This window comes from Eulemur rufifrons, chromosome 3, assembly GCF_041146395.1.
Source record: "Eulemur rufifrons isolate Redbay chromosome 3, OSU_ERuf_1, whole genome shotgun sequence".
Taxonomy (NCBI): domain Eukaryota; kingdom Metazoa; phylum Chordata; class Mammalia; order Primates; family Lemuridae; genus Eulemur; species Eulemur rufifrons.
Window position 1 is genome coordinate 95806869 of NC_090985.1, and position 20386 is coordinate 95827254.

General features: G+C 41.6%; 1 pseudogene; it reads left to right on the top strand.

Moving 5' to 3' along the window:
• The first annotated feature begins 1757 nt into the window (after positions 1 to 1757).
• LOC138381408 (nucleolar protein 56-like) lies at positions 1758 to 18406 on the top strand (annotated as a pseudogene).
• Positions 18407 to 20386: the final 1980 nt, after the last annotated feature.

A 20386-nucleotide genomic window follows, 5' to 3' on the forward strand; every position in this document is an offset into this window, starting at 1 on the left:
CATTGAATCATTATTATATCTTCATTCCCTCCAAATTCCTCCACTCAGTCTATCTTTCCATTCTGCTCATGATATAATCAATAAAAACATACTGAGTCCACTATAAGTGATCTGAGGCAATGATCACTTTTAGTATTGATTTCTGCCGTCTCTACAGTTACAATTAGTTTTCTAACTAGGTAGATAATATGAGTATTCTGTGAACAGAGGTAATTTATCCTAGCGACATGCTGCCACCTCACGTGGTCTAACTAGATGATTCTAAGAAAGCATCTGATGAGGCTACATTTGAATTTGTATTGCGGATGAGAGATACTAGGCTCTCGAACACTGTGCTGAAGCACAATACTGACTCCTGAAATAAACACAATTCAATGAACTCATGTGGGTGACATCATATTCTTCCTATCAAACATGATTAATTGTCCTCAGCCACTGTAGCCAATTCATCCTGGTATTGCTTCTTATCAGAAAGAAATGGAAAGGTAATTAAAGATGGAATGTTGTCATAAGGTCTTTTACAAATCCCAATGGAGCTGCTATTCCTTTTTTTTTTTTTTTTTTTTTTTTTGAGACAGAGTCTCACTCTGTTGCCCGGGCTAGAGTGAGTGCCGTGGCGTCAGTCTAGCTCACAGCAACCTCAAACTCCTGGGCTTAAGCGATCCTACTGCCTCAGCCTCCCGAGTAGCTGGGACTACAGGCATGCGCCATCATGCCTGGCTAATTTTTTGTATATATATATATTTTAGTTGTCCATATAATTTCTTTCTATTTTTAGTAGAGACGGGGTCTCACTCTTGCTCAGGCTGGTCTCGAACTCCCGATCTCGAGCGATCCACCCGCCTCGGCCTCCCAGAGTGCTAGGATTACAGGCGTGAGCCACCACGCCCGGCCTGCTATTCCTTTTATGTGTGTACACACACACTGCTCACACACACAGCCCCCTGCATGCACACGCACACACACATACACCATGCATGCATGCACACACATACTCTCAATGTCTTTTTTAGAAAGAGCCATAATATTGCAAGTAGTGGGGCAAACTGTAAAAAAAAAAAATGGAGAACAATGGATAAAAGAATTAGAATGAGTGAACTATTTAGTCCTAAATAACTACTTTTTGTATGGCATAGTCTTTGACTACTTCAGCAGTATTCAGATTAAGAAAAAATACCCAGACCAAGACTAGCATTTCCCCCAGGATCAGTGAAAATAGAATAAATAATCAGTGGGAAGGATCCCATCATATATCTGTCCACCAGTACAGATGGACTCAATTCGACAATGGTAAGCATTTATTGAGGGCTTCCTGGGGGCCAGGCCCTGTGTTAGGCCCAAAGGAAACAGATAGGAGAAGGACAAAATTCATGTCCTTAAGGAGTCTAAAGGAGGAAGCTATAAATAGGTAGATACAGCATGGTACTCTGCAGGGAGTGCATAATATCTGTAGATATTTACCTTTAACCTGTTTCTAGAATAGTGAACCTTATTACACCCCCAAACATAGCAAGTTGTATCATTTATTGCCATCTTAGACAGCAAACCTAAGAAGCAGTTCTTGCCTATTTTTATTTCTTGAAATACATACAGAGAGAGAATTCTTAGGCTGATATCCATAGGAAACTTGTCTGGCATTCATAGATCAACTAGCTGATCTTATGCTACTTAGGCCCGGTCATTACTTCTAACACACGTGACCTGTGAACAGCCACTGACATCCTCTGGTTCTAATCAGCCAACAGCCATCTTGCAACATGGCGGGTAAATTGTACATGGAGCCAGGAACAAAATACAGATGACTCTGAGTAAATCTCTCATGACTTCCGGGAAAGAGGCATCTCATACCCCTGCTCCCATGGCAGTAGATTCATGTCCAGTTTCCTATGTGAAGACAGAGCTCTGGTCTGTCTCCTGGTAAGGAGGCAGAAATGTGAGTACCAGATAAAAGAGAAAGTGTTTAGTTGTGTGGTTTTCAGAATAAGGAAAAGATACTGCTCCTAATGCGGGGAGAAAAGGGAAACCATGGAGGAGCAAGAAAACCTCTATTAGGTTTCCCATCTTTCTCTCTCCTTGAAGAATTGACCAGTCAAACAAAAGCATAGGATGTCTCAAGGCAGTGAACACTGGAACGTAAGCTGACAAATAACCAACAATTTTTGGATAGTGAAAAATTTTATCATTTTTATATATTCTAGATAAGCATGGCATAGTGCCCCGTACTTAGTGGGCTCTCAACAAATATGCGTTGATTGAAGAAATAAATGAATGACACCTTTGACGTGTTAGATTAAAGGTAAGAAAAAATAGAATATATCAGAAAAGGCTGAGGGATGGGAGTCACACATCTTGAATTCTACAGCAGCACTCTCTACTAGAGTCATGTGATTTTGGTTGCCTCATTTCTAAAACTGAGTGACTGGTTTACTTTTTATGAGTCTTTTCTACTCCAATGCTTCATGTTTTGTGAGAGAGAAGCAGCAACAGAGAACTGTAGAATATAGTGTGTAAGGAAATAAAAAGGATTTAATCTCTGCAAAGACTAAGTTCATTCCAAGGCTGTGCCTCATGTTGTGGGTGGATACATGAGCAGATATCCTCACAATTGGTAAGCTCTTATGCAAAAAACTTGTATATATTATTGCCTGAAATTTGTAGCAGGTAGATAATGTATTAAATAGAACTGTGAATTTAATGAGAAAGTATTTCTGCATTTGGTGGATGTAGTGGATAGAATGGTGGCCCCCAAATGACATGTCTATGTCCTAATCCCTGGATCCTGTGAATATTATCTTCCATAACAAAAGATATGATTAAATCAAGCATGTTGAGAGGGAGATTATCCTGGATTATCTGCATGAGTTCTAAATGTAATCACAAGTATTTTTGTAAAATAGACACATGGAGAAGACAGGCACAGACAAGGCAATGTGAAGATAGAACAGAGAGAGATGTGGTTACAGGCCAAGGAATGCTGACAGCCAACACACACTGGAAGAGGCAAGAAATGAACTCTTGCCTGGAGCCTTCCTTGTGGTAATTGGTTATAACAGCAACAGGGAACTAATTCAGTGGAGTAGGTTACAATCTGAAGAGTAAATATTAATATATAGCTACTTTTTGTAAATCTGATTCAGAAAAACACTGAAACATCGTCAGTCAATACAATGTTCCAAGAATTAGTCACACAATAGAATCCTGACTTGAAAACCACAGACCAGAATGAATTCCATGAACATCCAATAGCCACCCAGAGGAGTGGCTTAGAGCCTGGAGGTTCTGCCACCTACAAGCAATGCGATTCAGAACAACTTACTTAACCTCTTTAAGCCTCATTTTTTTTTCATCTGTATAAAAAAGATGCTATCTCCACTGTCACGTGGCCATCTTCTCCCTGTGTGTCTCTGTCTTCTTCGCTTATTGTAAGTACACCAGTTATATTGGCGTAGCACCCAACCTACTGACCTCCTCTTAACTTTATTACATCTGCAAAGACTCTGTTTCCAAGTAAGGTCACATTCATAGATACTGGGATTAAGACTGCCACATATGTTTTGACACAATTTAACCCATAGCATGCCCCATTGCCCACATTTCTAGTCTCTGCTGCCCTCTGTATCCTTTTTCCAACTGGCCCCTTTCAAGGACAGTGATGAAGGAAGACTAAAGGAGTTTTCTCTCTGGTCTGTGAAATCTCATTCTTCAAATAACCCTTCTCTTAAACTCCAATCATAGCAACATAGCACAAAGAGGAGGAAAGGCTCCCTCCCACCACGTATGGACTGCAGCTTTGGAGACTGCTTTGTGCTGGAAATGGGCTTTGGGAAAATCTGCACCACTCCTCTTCCTTAACCACTGCCCCCTCCAAAGAGCACCAGTTCTGGCTTGGAACAGTTCTGTGGGAACCATTTTTCTGGCCAAAGGGGGAGCTAAACACTAAAGTTCAGTTTTCAGTATAGAATCTCCCACTGAGCTTTTAAAAATGCAAAGATTCTAGACCCATCCCAGGCTTTACTTTTCAGAATCTCTTAGGCATATGCATTTTTTAAAAGCTCCATCCATGATTTATATGTGCAGCCAAGGCACCATCCTTTCTAATATGAGCTAGCCAAGCAGGACCCAGCTATGCTTCACCTGCTCACAGACTGCCCAGTATTACGAATTCCTCTCTGGGGGAATATAGTCCAAATTATTTTCCCGTAATTCTACACCACCCAGCCTCTGTCACTGGACACCTGCCAGAACCCCATCCAAGCTATGCCCTAGCAGCCTTAAAGATATCAGGTCCCCTAAATGGAGACTCCTTCAGTGTCTGCGGGACTGAAGGCATCTAGGCTTTGCCTCTCCACGGATGGTGGGCACACTAGTGCACAGCAACTACACATGGGCAATATTATACCTTAGTTTCTTTGACCCTCCAAATCTCATGTTGAAATTTGATCCCCAGTGCTGGAGGTGGGACCTAATGGGAAGAGTGTCTTGGGGGTGGATCCCCAATAAATATCTTTGTGCCATCCTCACTCTATTAGTTCTGACAAGAGCTGATTGTTGAAAAGAGCTTGGGGCCCCCTCCCCCCCCAGCTTCCTCTCTCACCATGTGATCTGTGCACACCAGCTCCCCTTCACCTTCCACCATGACTGGAAGCAGCCTGAGGCTTTCACCAGATGCCTAATCTCGAACTTTTCCAGATATCAGAATCTTGAGATAAATAAATATTTTCTCTTTATAAATTACATGGCCTCAGATATTCCTTTATAGCAACACAAGCAGACAAAGGCAGTCCAGTTTGTTCACCTGGGCACCTTCGCTTGGCAAGATCGTGTAGTGTAGAGTGTAAAATGAATAGAATGGAAGCATGAAAACCAGTCAATTTCTGGAACACTGTAGGCATGAAGCGATGGGATATTGAAAAAGAAACAAAAGCAGACTATGTTGAGCAAAGTGCTAGACTGGAGAGATTGTTGGGGAATGATCGGCAGTTGTTATGGACTGAATGTCTGTGTGCCCCCCAGAACATTTATGTTCAAACCCTAGCCCCCAGTGTGACCGTATTTGGAGATGGGGCCTTTGGGAAGCCATGAGGGTCTCATGACTTAATGGGATTATGGCATTAAAAGAGAGACCAGAGAGCTTGTTTTCTCTCTCTTGCTTTTCCGTGTGAGGACACGGCAAGAAGGAGGCTGTCTCCAACCCAGGAAGCAGGACATCACCAGACACCAGATCTTCCAGAACCTTGACCTTGCACTTCCCAGCCTCCAGAACTGTGAGAAATAAATGTTTGTTGTTTAAGCCATCCATTGTCTGGTGTTTTTGTTATAGCAGCCTGAGCTAACTAATCCAGCAGGCACAGAGATGGGCTGCCTGTGCTGGGCAAGATGATGAAGTAGAGGCACATACTGACTGAAATCTGGAAGCTCAGAAACAAATCTGGTTGTGGGAAAGATGATGGGTTTAGATGTAGACATATTAAATTTGATGATAGAACCTTGAAATGTAGAGAGTGAAGAATCTGATTCAGAAACTCAGGAATTGGACTTAAGCTTTTAATAAATATTTTGAAAATCATCTATGAGGAGGTATTAAAGATGGCTAAAGTTTCTAAGAAAAACATGTAACCAGGTCAGTTTCAAATATCTACTTGGGGGCCACAAAGTTCAAACTTTGAACCCTAAATAGAATCATAACCTAGGGAAAGAAAGGCTTATAAGTGAAGTTCTAAAGGCTTCCGAGATTCAGTCTGGGAAGAGAGACGAGATCACATACCATGTATCATCGATAATGTTGAAAGAAGCACTAATTAGAATGTTCCCTCCCATTCCATAAGGTCCAGTGTTGAAAACACTGATTAATCTCTGGCATCTATACCACAATCCAAATACATCCCAAACCACACATTTAATGTCCCCTCCTCTGGGTAAATGGGTTTTTGAGTGTGTTTTTTAGACCAAACTCAGCATCAGAACATTCCAGATAAATGGGAACTAAATCAGTGTAAGGGGTGTGGAATGTAGGAAAAATGTTTCCACGGTGTTGCACAGCTAGAGGAGGGGAGATTGGGGGATCCTTGGATGGTGACCTCACTTTCTTGCCAAAGATGAGGAAGAGGTGTGAAGACTCTAATTTGAGTCAAGAAATGGGAACTTTCAATATTTGTAACTAACCTCTAAAATAAATATACTGATTATTAATATCAGTTCTCCAAAGGTGAGGGATGAAGCCTTAAACGTTGCATTGGTCAGAGTTTTCTAGAGAAACAGAACCAATAGGATAGAGATAGATATAGATATTGATATAGATATAGAAGAGGGGATTTATGATGGGAATTGGCTCCTGTGATTATGGAGCCAGGAAGTCCCATGATCTGCTGTCTGCTAGCTGGAGAACCAGGAAAGCCAGTGGTATAGTTCAGTTTGAGATTGGAGGCCTGAGAACCTGGAGCTCTGGACATAAGGGGTGTTTTAGTTCAAGAAGAGAGAGAGAAGCCAGGCGCGGTGGCTCATGCCTGTAATCCTAGCCCTCTGGGAGGCCAAGGTGGGCAGATCGTTTGAGCTCACGAGTTTGAGACCAGCCTGAGCAAGAGCAAGACCCCGTCTCTACTAAAAAAATAGAAAGAAATTAGCTGGACAACTAAAAATATATAGAAAAAAAATTAGCCAGGCATGGTGGCACATGCCTGTGGTCCCAGCTACTCAGGAGGCTGAGGCAGGAGGATCCCTTGAGCTCAGAAGTTTGAGGTTGCTGTGAGCTAGGCTGACACCACGGCACTCTACCTGGGGAACAAAGTGAGATTCTGTCTCAAAAAAAAAAAAAAAAAAAAAAAGAGAAGAGAGAGAATTCATCCTTCACCCTTCCTCTGACTTTTGTTCTCTCTGGGCCCTCAACAGATTGGATAATGTGAGTCCACGTTGGTGAGGGCAGATCTTCTTTACTCAGTCCACTGATCCAAATGTCAAGCTCTTCTGGAAACACCCTCACAGACACACTCAGTAATAATGTTTTACCAGCTATCTGGGTATCCTTTATCCCAATCAAATTGACACATAAAATTAACCATCACAAGTATAAAATGATGATGGCAGTCACTAACTCAACAGGTGCCAGCCACTGCTCCAAGCACTTTACTTACATTCCCATCTAATTATCACACTATCCTTATGATGTAAACATTGTTATTATACGCATTTTACAAGGAGAAAACAGGTCTAGAGAGGTTGAGTGCCTTGTGTGGCGTTTCCCAGCAAACAAGCAGTGGATCTAGGACTCCCAGGCAGGCCATCTGGCTCTGGGGCCTGCCTGCTGACCAGAAAGATGATGTTCAGGAAGGACCAAGCTGCTCTGTCCAGCAAGGCCCACCTCATTGTCATGGCTGGTGCAGGCCTTGCCAGGTGCCCAGTGTTGCACCTGCTCTAGCCCAATGTGGCCATCTCTACCAAGCAAATAGAATTTAGCTATGACCTAGGTCCTTGAACTTGCAGTGGTGGGATGGTGCTCCTGAACACTGCCCTTTCCAAACCAGTCCTTTTCCTTCTGCAATCATCACCTGCTGATGACCCCAACACACTGTGGCATTTTCTCTCACTTACTCGTCCCAGTCTACACAGTTTCACCTACTCCATAGACTTCATGTCCCAGATATTGACATCCACCCCTCTGCTCCCTCCTAGGTGCCCCAGCCTGGTGGAGCCAAGGCCTGCTTACCCCTGTCTTAAACACCACCCTTTCCCAGCTGCAGGCCTTCAGCAATCTGCTTCCAGACTAATCTTCCTAAAGAACAAACCTTCTCGTGTTCCCCTCCCCGACATTCTTCAGGAAGTCTCCACTGGGAAACATCTAGTTCTGTAGTCTTCAAAGATCTACTTGGTTTTCAAAGTCCTCAGCCTCAATCCCTCATCTTTTTGCTGTTGTTTCTTTTCATATGACCTGTATGCTCACAAGTTAAGGAACTTGCTGGCCTGCATCCAGTATTTCCTACTTCTGTGTCTTTGCAGGTTATTTTCCGACCTGAAATGGTGCCCTTTGCACCAGCTCCCCACATTCCTTTCTTCACATATCTAAAGTCTATTCTTCTTTAAAGGCTTGATTCCAATGCCTCTTTCTCCACAAAGTCTTCCCAGATTCTCCTAACTGCAGGTAATGTCACCTGCAATTCCACTGAACTCCATAGCTTTTTAGTTACATCTCTGTGGCACTGGTCACATTCTCCTTGTTTTGTGGGTACTCATGAAGAGATTGTATCTTCTTAAGTGGATTAGAACCTACTTGGAATTCATCTTTTTATCCAAAGACTTTAGCAGTTTCCTGTACTTTAGGTACTTAGTGAGAGAAAAAAAACTACTGGATTTGCCTGCTACTAGATCATACATGGCTTTGGAGAATGGTGGAAAAGCAGAGTGTAGAATTTGGAATTGTAACTGGGCCTGGCGTTGACACTGACATATACCAGCATCTCACTCACCAATAAGCTTGACTTCTGCCACTGCAACCAGCCAGAATCAGAAAGTGAAGGAGAATTTCCCAACTGGAGAGAAAACCGGTGGACGTAAAACTTCTGTACGTGGAAACATCGGTGAGGGTGTCCCAACCAGCTGCTTTTGTCCTGCAGCAAAGTGAAAATACCATTTAACCTGTGACCCTGAAACTTCAACCTCAAGACACCCAAAACTGAACATCTTCTTTCTCCTCCTGACCCTTCCCAGAGACCCCAAAGCCAGTCTCAGGCTTCACTCTGACCACAGTCCCTTACAGCAGGTGTGAGGCCACCGTGGGACAGCAGCTCTCTAGCATTGCAGCTTACTGGGCTCTATTTCAAGCCAATGGAATCAAAACCTTCTCACTGGAACCCAGATATCTGCATTCCTGGCAGTCTCCCCAAGAATTACAAACAACAAAATGTGAAGAATCACTGCGTCAGAGCAGGAGTCATATGGCTGCCTGTGTTTTTGTGGACTTCGAGGTAAGGCACAGTTTTCCAGATGACCATTTGCAATCAGAAACCTAGTGAAGTGAAACAGTATAGCCTGAAAAAAGGTGTATCATTCTTCTCTTTAATAGACCTGTATTGTAAAAGACATGGTGCTTAATTATTACATCTTGAAGTACTCCAGTAAAATAACTGTAGAAATTTGTTTTTGTTATTGTTATATAATGTTCTTGATTTTACTTCTTTTCTGCAAAGCCTGAAATATTTACTCTCTGGTCATTTACAGAAAAATGTGCCAAATCCTGCTTGAAATCATAATAATTTTATGCAGTATTTCTGTGAGAGTCAAGATTTGAAAATAATGTAGCTTTTTCTCCATGTACCAAAATTTTTAAAATCTGTGACCTTAAAGATATACATGGTTCACTTCATTCTCCTTAAAGAAAAAACCAGAACAACTGTCATTATTCCTTCCCTGGTCTCTAGACTGAATAGGTGAGTCTGAGTACAAAATTCCCGAGGGAGGAACCCTAATGCAAGCTATACCCACCCAACATTTAGATAAAAGCCAGGCCCCCAAAATCCAATCATTAGGAGAAAGGCTCAGCATTTACACAAGTATTTTGAAGAGAATTGTAATCAGAGAATATGTAAATGCACAAGACTTTAATTTCCCCCAAATAAAGGTATGCTAAGAAACTTTAAAAATCTATATCTGTGGGAAAATCTGCCATGTGATCATGGTTTTCTTGGATAATCAAAAAGCAAGAATCAGGAAAAATGGTACCTACCTAAGCAGAATTTTAGTGTCCAGAATGGGCCTTGTTTTTCAAAAGACACATGTTTAGAATTGTTTTCACTGTTTTTAAACAATATGTAGCCCATGATATTTGCATGAATTTCCACCACCTTCTCCCATTTCCCATGAGAACTTAATCTCCAGGGTCTTGGTTTTGCTAATCAGTGTACTTTTTTTTCAGGTAGACTAGAGTGGATTGTTGAAAATAAGGTTAATTCTGTTCTGTCGATATGATTCATTTTCTATTTTTCTGTGGTAATGTTATTTATAACAATTTAAAACTATTTGTTCCAGTTTCTTTACTGATGGCAGAGAGGAAGCCCTCTGGAGAAGGCTGGGAAATGCCACCCCAAGGCCAGATCGTGACTAAGGAGATGAAACTACAGGGAGGAGGCTCCACAGTGCAAAGCTGTGGGATCCATTTAACAAAGAACCAAATAGCCTGGCCTCAAAGGGCCTTCTGGAAACTCCTGCATAAAACTTGACAGCCATGAGTCACCTAAAAAGGTTAGATTAAGTTGCTGTATTCTTTTTAAAGGGCAATGCAATGAGCTTCATATTTTAGAAAGATTCGTAGAAAATTCACAAAATGAAGATAGCCTTGGCCCTCCAAGGTGGTGCACGTCAATCATCTCTAATGAGGACAGTCTGTGCAGTTTGGCAGGTGTGTTCTCCAGACCAGCGAATACCCAAGGAAAAGTGACCTCCCCTTAGATGTGTTCAGGACAATCCACTGGGAGCAAGAAAAAATATCAGAGCCTCCATTTGTGCTTATTTCTCTCTCTTCCTTTTCTATTCTATTTTTATATGTTTATAATATATCCAGCAGTCCCCAGCCTTATTGGCACCAGGGACCGGTTTCATGGAAGACAATTTTTCCTAGGATCAGTGGGTGGAGGTGGGGGTCATGGTTTCAGGATGATTCAGGCACAGTACATTTATTGTGCACTTTATTCCTATCATTATTACATTGTAATATATAATAACTGTACAACTCACCATAATGCAGAATCAGTGGGAGCCCTGAGCTTGTTTTCCTGCAACTAGACGGCCCTATCTGGGGATGATGGGAGACAGTGACAACTCAAAGTGTGTTGTTTATGTCCAATCTACTCCATACTCATGTTTTAGTTGCTGCCGCTGCAGAAAACCCTGCTTCACAAAAATAGGATGTTGGAAATGGAAGCAGGCTTTTCAGTGCTTTTGCAGCAATCTCAGGATATTCCACCTTGACTTTAATCCAGAATGTATGGAGATTTGAAGTTGTCTCAAACATACTTTTAAGATCACCGTCATTTGTGATCTCAAGCGATTAATCCTCTACTTGCACAAAGTCGATTCACGTAGCTTATTCACAAATGGGTCTTGGATCCATTCCTTCCCAGTTCGGGGGTCTTTTGTGGTTGGGAAATAATGTTCAAACCCTTTTGAAAGCTGAGATAGGTGATGATGCACCAGGTGGGAGAAAGAAGGCCCTGGGTCAGTCTCAAAATCTCTGCTAATGTTTGAAATATGTAAAAAATCCCAATGTTCACTCCTCACCCCCATAATTCCAGTTTGGGTCTGAATGCAGCCACTTTATCTGTGGACTTGAACTTGTCCTTCTCCCCTGAAGTGACAGATTGAGTTCATTGAGCAAGTCGAATATGTCACACAAGTAAGCAAATTTTGTGAACCATTCTGTGTCACTGAAATGTGTTGCCAGTGGTGACTGTTTTTCTAAAAGAAATCTCTGGAATGGCTCTTGTAACTCAAAAACTCTGGCCAGTGATCTACCTTTGGAAAGCCACCTCACTTCCGTGTAAAAGAGAAGACGTGTGTGCTCTGCGAACAGATGTGAATCAAAGGCATGTACTTTAATGTGGTTGATAATTTTAATCATATCCTGCAAAATGTTGTTTAGCTCAGGTGACATTTTTTGGCTAGCCAGCATTTCTCTGTGGATGACACAGCACATAGAATCACAATCAGAAGTGAAACCAGAAAGCCGTCCAGTCATGGTAGCTACTCCGTCCATGCATATATCAACACAAAATGACCAATTCAGTTTCCCTGATATGTATCATTCAAAGACTTGAATTGTTCTGCAGCTGTGGCGTTGGTTGACAACAAAAGTGCACATAACATATCCTCATGCACATCTTTCTGAAAAATGTATCGCACAAAAACAAGCATTGTTGCCTAGTTGTCAACATCAGTAGACTCATCAACCTGGATTGTGAACCACAGTGACTCATTAATCCTCTCTAACAATTGTGCCTCAGTATCCTCTGCTATTTCATCAATTCGTCTAGCTGTGGTTCTAGCTGAAAGAGGAACACATGCCACCTTTCAAACTGCAGCCTCTCCTAAAAGTTCACACCAAATGTCCGTAACAGCAGTCAGGATCAACTCTTCACCAATAATGAAAAGGGCTTCTTAGCTTTGCAATGCAGTTAGCCACTAAGAATGATGCTCTCAGTGCAGACACATTTGATGAAGTGGTGGCCTTCAATAATTGCTTCTGTTCCTCATGTTCACATTTTTTTCTTTTGAAAAACTCCAAAGCCTTGTCTTTTAATGCAGGGTTCTTGGTCTCCATGTGGCAAAGCAGTTTCAAAGTTTTCATGGCTTTGTTGGATAACCGGTTCCCACACATCATAAAAAGCAGGCTTAGGGAATGTGAACCACCTGTTGCAATGAACCCGCAATTTAAGTAGGCTCCTTGGTATTTTCTTTTAAATGCAGCTTTCATTTTGTTGGCAGTCTTAGAGTTCTCTGCTCTCTCATCATTGGGTCTTTCCCCTTTTTCAAAGAAGCTCTCCAGCGACATTTGTTTTTTACTCATTTTTGCTGGGGTTAGCTTATGGGTTTGCCAAAACTGTGACTAAGACAAATGCACAGTTCAGGAAAGAGGTGCAGACAGAAGTGGTAACTAAAATAATTGATGGGCCACGTGCAGACTAAAATCAGTGTCAGATTCTGACTTAAAGCCTGCCACCAGATGCAACTGTACAATTGAAGTACATCAACTCACTTGCCATTATAAAGCCTGCTACTAGATGTAACTTAATTGTCATTTGCCACTCACTGATAGGGTTTTGATATGAGTCTCCAAGCAATTGATTTATTATAGTCTCCGTGCAGTCATACCTCTCTGCTAATGATAATCTGCATTTGCAGCTGCTCCCCAGCATTAGCATCACTGCCTCAGCTCCACCTCAGATCATCAGGCGTTAGATTCTCATAAGGAGTTGCAAACTAGATCTCTCGCATGTACAGTTTACAGTAGGTTTCGCACTCCTATGAGAATCTAATGCCGCTGGTGATCTGGCAGAAGGCGGAGCTCAGGCAGTGATGAGAGGGGTGGGGAGTGGCTGTGCATACACATGAAGCTTCCCTTGCTTGCCCGCTGCTCACCTCCTGCTATGCGGCCTTGTTCCTAACAAGCCACAGACCGGTACTGGTCTGCTGCCCAGAGGTTGAGGACCACAGATGTATACAACGTAGAAGCACAATGTGTATAAATGACAAACGCAGTATAGCAACACTCAGGTACATGTTCAAAAAATGTTTACAACTGTGAAGCATGATCAGAAAAGTTTATAAGGCTCTCTATACACATATAAACATACAGAAATAGTATTAAGTATGATGCTACATTGTTATTATGAAATGTGAAGCAAAGTTAGAACTAAGGACCATGGTTGGTGCAATGGATTTTCCTTAGCTCTTAGATAACTGCACATTATAAACATATAAGTAAGGAAACTTATCCTAATGTGTAAAAGAAACAAATAGAAAAGAAGATCAGGTTCCTGTATGAAGGCTTTACCATCCCTTTTCTGCCCTAAAATTGGTGCCTTGTTTCACAAGCTGTCCAATGCATTCAAATCAACATAAACAATGACTACCAATGCCTAGCTCTTGCCATTATGTTTGTGTGACTTAGAAAGGTGACAGGTGGTATTTGTGAGTTGAGAACAAAATGGAATAAAGAATATAAAATATAACATATACTTCTTCTTTTTAAGGGTATGATGATTAATTTTATATGTCAACTTGGCTAGCCATGGCACCCAGTTGTTTGGTCCAGCGAGAGTCTAGGTGTTGCTGTGAAGGTATTTTCAGATGTGATTGACATTTAAATCAGTAGACTTTTGAGTAAAACAGATTATCCTCCATAACGTTGGTGTGCCTCATTTAATCACTTGAAGGCCTCAAAAACAAAGACTAAGTTCCCACAAAAAGGAAGGAATTCTGCCTCCAAAGTACAACATAGAAATTCTGCCTGTTTCCAGCCTTCATTTTCAAAACTACAACCTCAACTCTTAGGAAGCTCCAGCCAGCCTGCATATTTTGTCAGGCTCCATAATTGCATGAGCCGACCTCGTAAAATCTCCCTCTCTTCCCCTTCAAATATATGTTTGGATTGAGAATCCTGACCAATACAGTAGCTCTCCCCCTTCCCCATTTCTGAAAGTTGAGACAAGGTATTTTCATTTCACATATAAATAAATAGATCTTTTAAAATAATCAAACTACAGGCCAATAGGAAATCCTCAATTTTATTTGTCTCAACCAGAGATAGGTACAGAAACATATTCAAGGATAAGTTAAATGATATAAAAGCTTAACTAGACATTGAATAAGGCAGTTAGGATATATGTTCCATTTCCTTGAGTAGCAGCTTGTAGAGGAAGAGGATTTTGTCAATCAGTAAAACTGTATCAACTCACTCAGTGATTCAATTCAATACATTAATTAAGTTTACACTATATATGACTTTGTATGGCTCCTGGAATATGGTTTTATGTCTCTTCTTTGAATATCTTTGAATCTCAAATATTGATCTGCCCAGGCATAGTTTATTTCTGCCTAGTTAACATGATCTCCATTACATGGTCACTTTCAAGTTCGCCTGGTGATATCTGAGTGGAGTTCCCTAGTATTGCTCTACTTTCTCTCTGCAAACTGCATACTGCTATGAAGAAAACATATCCACCCTGCTTGTAGGAATCAGTGAATTTATAAATTGTGATTTCTACCTCACAGTGGCCTTTGGTATATCCCTGCTTGATAGCAATTCTCTGTTCCCTCCACTTACTCAAATGCTGGATGCTATGATTCCACCTTGAAAAGCATGGTTCCCATCAGAGATGTGCCTTCTGGGTTCCTATATGGCAATGGATGAAGTTTTTTAGGGATTAACACTTAGTAGTGGTGGGCCCTTTGAAAACCTACACCGCTCATCTTCACTTCCCTCATCTTTAAAATGCAAATTATGATGCTTCTTTGATTTCCTCTAAGAACAACTGAAGATGAGACGTGATGATAATGTATGTAAAAGATGTTTGACTATAAAAAGCTCTACCAACATAATAATTTTTGCCTACCATTTTGTTTCCTTAATAAATATTCCCAGATTTTATTCAAGCATCATGTTTACATCTTAATCACACCTAAGCTATCATATTGAACTCTAATACGTGTTTATTACCTGTACTTTGGACATAGTGCGATAGGTATTTGAACTCAATAACATGCTGCTTAACATGCTTCCTCATTGTTTTCACTTAAAAATTACTAAGAGCTTCCTCTGCTATGATTGTTTAATCTGTATTATTTATTTATTTTAGATCACAGATTTTATGAACAATTATAACTCTGACCAAGAGAAGACGTATATCGATGCAGTGCAAAATTCTTGCCAAACAGTTTCTATTTGAGATGTACAGGTCCAGTATGAGTGTTGTAAAAACAAGGAATTCTCTGTCCTTTAGCAACATTCAGCCAAGTAGGGAAAACAGGAATAACTCCCTGTGGTTAAAAACACAACCAAACACATTCTTTAACCATTTTCCCCCCGAGCATTGAAGTTTCTAAAGGATATTCTGTTTCTTGCTTTTCCCAATTTCTTGATTGATGATCGAGGGCTACCAACAGAAAGGAAGACCCTGAGGGCTAAATCTCTTGGCATTCTAGGACCTGCCACAACTCGTCATCCTGAACGTGGTTTTTGTCTCTTTTGACCTTAATGATAACCAAAAAGTGCTGGCTCCAACCGTGCACCATGCGGTGAGCTTTATGCTTCTTTATTTCCTTCTCTTAATTAAGCACCCATCTGGGATGCCATGTAACCCCAACCAATACGTTTTATTTAGCCAGGGCAATCAAAATGATCACAGGTGGCAAAAACCTGTCTATAATATTTTACATAAATGTTTGTCTTTACATAAATATATAATATGAAAATCTGTCTGTAATATTTTTATATAAATGCTTCTCTTTGTATTCCATAAAAGATTTGAGGTAGTTAACACAATCATTAGGTTTCTTCCAAGAGAATTATTAATTGAAAGTAATGATTTGGAAGACCTGAGATTAGATATTCACATATCTCTCTACACACCTAAGAGTTTTAAAAATGAGCCTTACTATCAAAAGTATATTGTTACAAACCTAGAAGTTGACATTATGTCTGTTAAAAGGACAAAGTTTTCTTGGAGCACTGACCTTTCTTAAAAGATTTTTTAAAATCCTTTAAGTGATATGCCTTGAAAACAAAGATTTTTTGGTCTTACAAAATAATTTCCTGTGTTTCATGTTGTCTCTTATCAGATATTTGATAACTTAAGAAAACTTTATCCACTCTATTAAAATTTTTTTTCTATAACCATGTAACTTTCTGTATTTTCCTTGAAGTCTTTTAATTATCACTCTGGTTAAATGAATATTGTTCCACAATGACCTGGGATCCTAGTTGATCAAGTGTCTCAAACCTTTGATATTTTTGACAAACTTCTCAAAATGCTAAATTAAATCTTTTTGACATTTAACTAATTTGAAGATGTTCCAGAGAGCCCCTTCAACGTCTCAAGGGATCGCGAGCCACACAGAGGGCGGGTGCCGTGGCACGTTGCACGTGCGTCGGAGCGTGCGCTCAGTCGTGCACTGCCGGCACTGAAGGCGGTGGAGGGGCTCAGTCTGCCGCTGCCCCAGGTGGAGGGCTGCGTGCTCAACCTGGCAAATTCCACAGCCGCGTTCACCTAGTGGCCTTCTGTCCCTTTGCCTCATCCCAGGTCGCCTTGGAAGATGCCAGCGTGGTGTCTGAAGGTGTTGTTCATGAGGACCTCTGTCTGCTCTTGGAGACCCACCTGCCCTCCAGAAAGAAGAAAGTACTCTTGGGGGTAGGACACCTAAAGTTGGTGCTGTGATACAAGAGGCGCTAGGGCACAGACTGGAGGCATGATGGCCGAGATCCTGCAAGGAGTTCATCCGCACTTCCGTAACGTGGTGAAGGGCCTGACCGATCTGTCAGCTTGTAAAGTCTGACTGGGGCTGGGACACAGCTATTCTCGGGCCAAAGTTTAGTTTAATGTGAACCAGGTGGACAGTGTGAATATCCAGTCCGTTAGTCTCCTGGACCAACTGGATAAAGCCATCAATACCTTCTCTGTGCGTGTCAGAAAGTGGTATGGTGTCACTTTCTGGAGCTGGTGAAGATCAGCAGCAATGCCACATACTACCTCCTGGAGGGCCCAGTTTATTGCGAATGGAAGGGAGCTGAATGAGGAGAAGCTGGAGAAGCTGGACGAGCTGAGGTTGGTTGGGGCCAAGGTGAAGGCTATTCTGGATGTCTCATGGCCCTCCATGGGCACGGACATGTCTGCCATTGGCTTGACAAACACCGAGAGCTTCTCCATCGTGGTCTCTTTGTCAGAGCACCCCCAGAGCCTACACACCTGCCTGCGCTCCAAGATGAGCCAAGTAGCCTCCAGACTGTCGGCCCTAACTGGGAAGTAGCAAGCGCACGTCTCAGCCCTCCTGCTGGCTGCCTCCCCGGCCTGGCCAGGTACCCAGCATCCACGCAGCAGATCCTTAGGACCGAAAAGGTCCTGTTCAGAGCCCTGAGGACAAGGGTAACACATCAAAATCTGGACTCATTTTCCACCCCACCTTCACTGGCCAAACGGCTGCCAAGAAGAAAGGCCGCCTCTCCCGACACCTGGCAAACAAATGCAGTATTGCCCCACGAATGATTGCTTCTCTCAGGTGCCCACGAGTGTATTTGGGGAGAGGAGCAGCTGTCTTTCTATGAGACTGGAGAGATTCCACGACAGAATCTGGATGGCAGGAAGGAAGCAACGGTTTAGGCAGAGGAAGCTGCTGCTGAGATTACTAGGAAACCAAGAAACAGGAGAAGAAACACTTGAAGAAGGAAGAGAAACAGCTGGCTGCGTGTGCCCTCATGTCTTCAGAAAACAGCAGCAGTGCCCTGGAGGTGTATGAGGAGACAGTTGAAAAACCTAAAAAGAAGAAAAAGCAAAAGCCCCAGGAGCTTCTTTGGGAGAATGGAATGGAAGGCCACCCATCTGTCTGTCTCCAAACCCAAGGAAAAAACACCTTTTTCCAAGGAGGATTTGGTCAGTAGTGATCTCGAGGAGGCCACTGGCAGGACAAGTCGTCCCCCGAGGAAGGAATGGTCACCCAACGAGGAAGCAGTTAGTGATCCCGAAGAAGCAGGAAACAAGAGCATCTCCAAGAAAAAGATGAAATTCTCTTCCAAGGAGGGGACAGTCAGCAGTGGGCCTGAAGAGGCGCTGGCGGCAAGAGCAGCTCCAAGAAGAAAAAGCTCCACAGAGCACTCCAGGAAGATGAGAATGGACATTCCCTGAGAGGAGGGCCGTGTCATACCCCATGGTGACATTTCCCACCCATGTCCTATACCCCAATAAAAACAAATTTACACACACAAAAGTCTCAAAGGAATTTTCTCCCTTGCAAAAGAGAAATATTAAACTAATTAGGCTTATTTAATATATTAAATTATATAGGAAGCATTGTCAAATAATAAGTAATAATAAACCTTTAAGTTTTTTCTGCGGGTATGTTATTAATATGAATATTCCAGAAATTGTATAAAATTCCTAGAAATCTTATATCTCCTTGTATATCAGTCATAATTTCAGTTATTGTGTTTAAATGTTGTACCCCTGGATGCTGCAGAAATAACCAAATTTACTTGTCACTGGCATCATTATTATAATGAAATCTCATCAGATTTTTACTATGGACATTTTTAGTCTTGTCATCCACAAAACAGTTGATTGTTTTGCTCTAGTAGTTCCCTGAAAGCTTCTGCAACCACTGTCATCCTGAAGTGTTTCATCTTCAAGGAGATTCATTTAAAGCAGTGGTCCCCAACCTTTTTGGCACCAGGGACCAGTTTCATGGAAGATGGGGGGGTGGGGGAGGGGATGGTTTAGGGATGATTCCAGCGCATTACATTTATTGTGCAGTCAAACCTCTCTGCTAATGATAATCTGTATTTGCAGCTGCTCCCCAGCACTAGCATCACCACCTCAGCTCCACCTCAGATCATCAGGCATTAGATTCTCATAGGGAGCCACAACCTAGATCCCTCGCATGGGCGGTTTACAGTAGGGTTCATGCTCCTATGAGAATCTAATGCTGCCACTGATCTGACAGGAAGCAGAGCTTGTGTTATGTGAGCGATGGGGAGCAGCTGTAAATACAGATGAAGCTTTGCTCACTTGCCCACACCATTCACCTCCTGCTGTGTGGCCTGGTTCCCAACAGGCCACAGGCCAGTACCAGTCTATGACCCAGGGTTGGGGACCACAGATTTAAAGGGCTCTGAAAAGTACAAGTTTCTGATAACTTTAAGATTATACCATTAGACTGGGTAAGAATTTCCAGAATTCTGACGAATAAACTGATCAGTCTATGGGTTCATGAAATAGGTAACCAAGATCAAGCAGAATCAGAATTAACCACATGGGACTGAATGAACTGATGAGGAAGATTACAAGTTATTACAGCCTTTTTATTGAAAATTTGCTGATTCTCTAATGTTTTGTTTTTCAGATTAAAGGGAACCTTTTTCTTTTCTCTTAAGTTATCTATAGCTTACAGAAATTTGCCAAATTATACCGCTGTAAACAGAATTGAAACAATTACTTTTTATGTCTACATGATCCTTCCAGAATTCAAAAACTATTAGCACCTATTTTTAGTTTCATGACAATATATTTATTTGCCAAGTTCAGTAAGTATTTGTTTTCTTTATAAAAGGACACAATAGGAAACACTGGTTGTATCACCAAGACTTTGACTGGAATGCCATCTTTGAGAATGTGTGTAGAACATCTGGCTTTAAGGGTTTAGCAGCATTATGAAAAGAATGTCCAGGACCTTCCTTAAAACATTTTGGGAATCTCAAAAAGAGAAGAATCACCCACATTAATAGATATTGTGGGCAAAGTCTGATGGTGAGTCCTTAGCTTGTCTTCCTGGTCTCAAGAGACTTTTAAAAGTCTAATCTGGGATACCCCATCAAAAGTTCCAGCAAGGCTAGCCTAAAAAGATCCTATATATGGTCAATGACTATTCTTGCTGCCCTTACGTAAATCATCAGGCCAGTTTAATGAGACTAGACTTACTTTACAAATGAATTAATCTTATTGTGATTATCTTTGGCAAAAATGGGGCAGCTACAGAGAGAAAAATTATGCTTCAGAAGAAAACTATAATACACCAGTTACTAGATTGTAGCTCTGTTCATTGTTTTTGAGGTTTCTATTATCTGTCTGTAGACAAGTCTGGATCCTGAATTCTAGTTTCCTCCAATATCTGGATGTGTCTTTCCAAACCCATGTTTCCA